The 4869-nt window shown below is 47.5% G+C and overlaps 1 long non-coding RNA gene across 2 annotated transcripts in view; it reads left to right on the forward strand.

Annotated features, from left to right (window-relative positions):
• LOC112074884 (uncharacterized) overlaps positions 1-2970 on the forward strand; it is an 11084-nt gene extending 8114 nt beyond the window's left edge. For both annotated transcript variants that reach the window (XR_002894864.2, XR_002894863.2), the window contains one exon: positions 2678-2970. This is a non-coding gene — a long non-coding RNA (uncharacterized lncRNA). The remainder of the gene's footprint in view (positions 1-2677) is intronic.
• The last annotated feature ends 1899 nt before the right edge of the window (positions 2971-4869 follow it).

Below are 4869 nucleotides of genomic sequence, written 5' to 3' on the forward strand. Positions count from 1 at the left end.
AGCAGGGGAGTGTACAGTATGTTATGTTTAAAGGGGTAGAATGTACAACATTCGAGGTTACAAAGCTGAGGTAAAGGACCGCCAATCCATCTTTCTATCTCTCATCTCTCTGTAGTCTTATCATTGTCTCTATTTGGTTTGTTTCTCTCAGAAATATCTTGGCTACTCTTTCTCTCTGTAGTTTCTTCGTCTGTACTGGGTTCGTTTTTCTCAGAAGTATCTTGACTTCTCTCTCTCACTTATTCTCTCTGTATGTGGCATGTGTATTTTCTCCCTGTCTCTCCTAGTTGTAATCCTAAACTGATCGAGACCTTGAATATGAGACATACATTGTTTATCCTACATTGTTTAATGTGGTGTATGATCTCTCCTCTTTTTCCCCCCTATACTATGAGCATCTGGGGGGGGGGGGGCTTTATACATCTAATCTAATGACGATAATGAAAATAATTGTAATAATGATGATGATAATGATAAGAATGATGATAAATCAAATCAAATCGTATTGGTCACACATGGTTAGCAGATGTTAATGTGAGTGTAGCGAAATGCTTGTGCTTCTAGTTCCGACCGTGCAGTAATATCTAGGAACGCGAAGCTACAAACTACCTTATACCCACAAGTGTAAAGGAATGAATAAGAATACGTACATATAAATATATGGATGAGTGATGGCTGAACAGCATAGGCATAGAGTACAGTATATACATATGAGTAATGTAGAGTATGTAAACATTATATAAAGGGGCATTGTTTAAAGTGGCTAGTGATATATATTTATTACATTCAATTATTAATTATTAAAGTGGCTAGAGATTTGAGTCAGTATGTTGGCAGCAGCCACTCAATGTTAGTGATGGCTGTTTAACAGTCTGATTTCAGTCTCTCGGTCCCAGCTTTGATGCACCTGTACTGTCCTCGCCTTCTGGATGATATCGGGGTGAACAGGCAGTGGCTCGGGTGGTTGTCCTTGATGATCTTTTTGTCCTTCCTGTGACATCGGGTGGTGTAGGTGTCCTGGAGGGCAGGTAGTTCGCCCCCGGTGATGCGTTGTGCAGACCGCACTACCCTCTGGAGAGCCTTACGGTTGTGGCGGTGATACAGCCAGACAGGATGCTCTCGATCCTCTCGAAAGTTTGTGAGTGTTTTCGGTGGCAAGCCAAATTTCTTCAGCCTCCTGAGGTTGAAGAGGCGCTGCTGCGACTTCTTCACCACGCTGGTGGACCATTTCAGTTTGTCCGTGATGTGTACGCCGAGGAACTTAAAACTTTCCACCTTCTCCACTACTGTCCCGCTGATGTGGATAAGGGGGTGCTCCCTCTGCTGTTTCCTGAAGTCCACGATCATCTCCTTTGTTTTGTTGATGTTGAGTGTGAGGTTATTTTCCTGACAACACACTCCGAGGGCCCTCACCTCCTCCCTGTAGGCCGTCTCGTTGTTGTTGGTAATCAAGCCTGCCACTGTAGTGTCGTCTGCAAACTTGATGATTGAGTTGGAGGCGTGCATGGCCACGCAGTCATAGGTGAACAGGGAGTACAGGAGAGGGCTGAGAACGCACCCTTGTGGGGCCCCAGTGTTGAGGATCAGCGTGGTGAAGATGTTGGTACCTACCCTCACCACCTGGGGGCGGCCCATCAGAAAGTCCAGGACCCAGTTGCACAAGCGGGGTCGAGACCCAGGGTCTCGAGCTTAATGACAAGTTTGGAGGGCACTATGGTATTAAATTCTGAGCTGTAGTCGATGAGCAGCATTCTTACATAGGTATTCCTCTTGTCCAGATGGGTTAGGGCAGTGTGCAGTGTGATTGCGATTGCATCATCTGTTGGCCTATTGGGGCTGTATTGGAGTGGGTCTAGGGTGTCATTGGAGTGGGTCTAGGGTGTCAGGTAGGGTGGAGGTGATATAATCCTTGACTAGTCTCTCAAAGCACTTCATGATGACGGAAGTGAGTGCTATGGGGCGATAGTCATTTAGTTCAGTTACCATTGTTTTCTTGGGAACAGAACAATGGTGGCCCTCTTGAAGCATGTGGGAACAGCAGACTGGAATAGGGATTGATTGAATATGTCCNTCAGTTACCATTGTTTTCTTGGGAACAGAACAATGGTGGCCCTCTTGAAGCATGTGGGAACAGCAGACTGGAATAGGGATTGATTGAATATGTCCGTAAACACACCAGCCAGATTGTATGCGCATGCTCTGAGGACGCGGCTAGAGATGCCGTCTGGGCCGGCAGCCTTGCGAGGGTTAACCTGTTTAAATGTTTTACTCACGTTGGCCGCAGTGAATGAGAGCCAGAAGGTTTTGGTAGCGGGTCGTGATACTGATAATAATGACGATAATGACAATACTGATTATGGTAATGATGCCAATGATAATTATAACACACATCATCATCATCATCATCAGTATCAACATTACCATAATCAGTAGTGTCATCATCATCATCATTGTCAGCATTACCATAATCAGTAGTGTCATCATCGTCGTCATTATCATCATTACCATAATCGGTATTGTCATTATCATCATAATTATCATCATTGCCATAATCAGTATTGCCATTATTATCATTATTATCAGTATCATTATTCTTATCATCATCATCATCATCATCATCATCATCATCATCATCATCATCATTGTCATTATCATCACTAGTATCATTATAATTTAGGTGTTTATGGGCTCTGGCTACGGCGGGAAGACAGAGGTAAAGAACAACAACCATGACCCCTGGTGGAAGGAGGAACTTCAACTTCTTCAACGCCCATGAGAACAACCCTGTGAGGTTGGAGGTGTACGACAGTGACTTGCTCTTCGACGACCTGCTGGGGACCTGCGAGCGCTCCATCAAGATTGGAACTTGGCAGCATCAATGTTTCCTGAAGAAGGGCGGGACCCTGTACTACTCCTACACCCTAGAGCCTCTACAGTAGACCCTGTACTACTCCTACAACCTAGAGCCTCTACAGTAGACCGTACTACTCCTACACCCTAGAGCCTCTACAGTAGACCCTTACTACTCCTACACCCTAGAGCCCCTACAGTAGACCCTGTATTACTCCTACACCCTAGAGCCTCTACAGTAGACCTTACTACTCCTACACCCTAGACCTCTACAGTAGACCCTTACTACTCCTACACCCTAGAGCCCCTACAGTAGACCCTGTACTACTCCTACACCCTAGAGCCTCTACAGTAGACCCTGTACTACTCCTACACCCTAGAGCCTCAACAATAGACCCTGTACTACTCCTACACCCTAGAGCCCCTACAGTAGACCCTGTATACTCCTACACCCTAGAGCCTCTACAGTAGACCCTACTACTCCTACACAGTAGATCCTGACTATCCTACACCCTAGATCCCCTACAGTAGATCCTGTACTACTCCTACACCCAAGAGCCCAATAGTAGATCTTGTACTACTCCTACACCCTAGAGCCCCTACAGTAGACCCTGTACTACTCCTACACCCAAGAGCCCCAATAGTAGATCCTGTACTACTCCTACACCCTAGAGCCCTACAGTAGACCCGTTACTACTCCTACACCCAGAGCCCCTACAGTAGACCCTGTACTACTCCTACACCCTAGATCCTCTACAGTAGACCCTGTACTACTCCTACACCTAGAGCCCCTACAGTAGACCCTGTACTACTCCTACACCCTAGAGCCCCTACAGTAGACCCTGTACTACTCCTACACCCTAGAGTCTCTACAGATGGACCCTGTACTACTCCACACCTAGAGCCTCTACAGTAGACCCTGTACTACTCCTACACCCTAGAGCCCCTACAGTAGACCCTGTACTACTCCTACACCCTAGAGCCCCTACAGTAGACCCTGTACTGTCCTACACCCTAGAGCCTTTACAGTAGACCCTGTACTACTCCTACACCCTAGAGCCCTACAGTAGACCCTGTACTACTCCTACACCCTAGAGCCCCTACAGTAGACCCTGTACTACTCCTACACCCTAGAGCCCTACAGTAGACCCTGTACTACTCCTACACCCTAGAGCCTTTACAGGAGACCCTGTACTACTCCTACACCCTAGAGCCCCTACAGTAGACCCTGTACTACTCCTACACCCTAGAGCCCCTACAGTAGACCCTGTACTACTCCTACACCCTAGAGCCTCTACAGTAGATCCTATACTACTCCTACACCCTAGAGCCCCTACAGTAGACCCTGTACTACTCCTACACCCTAGAGCCCTACAGTAGACCCTGTACTACTCCTACACCCTAGATCCTCTACAGTAAACCCTGTACTACTCCTACACCCTAGAGCCCCTACAGTAGACCCTGTACTACTCCTACACCTAGAGCCCCTACAGTAGACCCTGTACTACTCCTACACCCTAGAGTCTCTACAGTGGACCCGTTACTACTCCTACACCCTAGAGCCTCTACAGTAGACCCTGTACTACTCCTACACCTAGAGCCCCTACAGTAGACCCTGTACTACTCCTACACCCTAGAGCCCCTACAGTAGACCCTGTACTGCTCCTACACCCTAGAGCCTTTACAGTAGACCCTGTACTACTCCTACACCCTAGAGCCCCTACAGTAGACCCTGTACTACTCCTACACCCTAGAGCCCCTACAGTAGACCCTGTACTACTCTACACCCTAGAGCCCCTACAGTAGACCCTGTTATACTCCTACACCCTAGAGCCTTTACAGTAGACCCTGTACTACTCCTACACCCTAGAGCCCCTACAGTAGACCCTGTACACTCCTACACCCTAGAGCCCCTACAGTAGACCCTGTACTACTCCACACCTAGAGCCTCTACAGTAGACCCTGTACTACTCCTACACCCTAGAGCCCCTACAGTAAGCCCTGTACTACTCCTACACC

Source organism: Salvelinus sp. IW2-2015, unplaced genomic scaffold, assembly GCF_002910315.2.
Source record: "Salvelinus sp. IW2-2015 unplaced genomic scaffold, ASM291031v2 Un_scaffold2865, whole genome shotgun sequence".
Classification (NCBI taxonomy): domain Eukaryota; kingdom Metazoa; phylum Chordata; class Actinopteri; order Salmoniformes; family Salmonidae; genus Salvelinus; species Salvelinus sp. IW2-2015.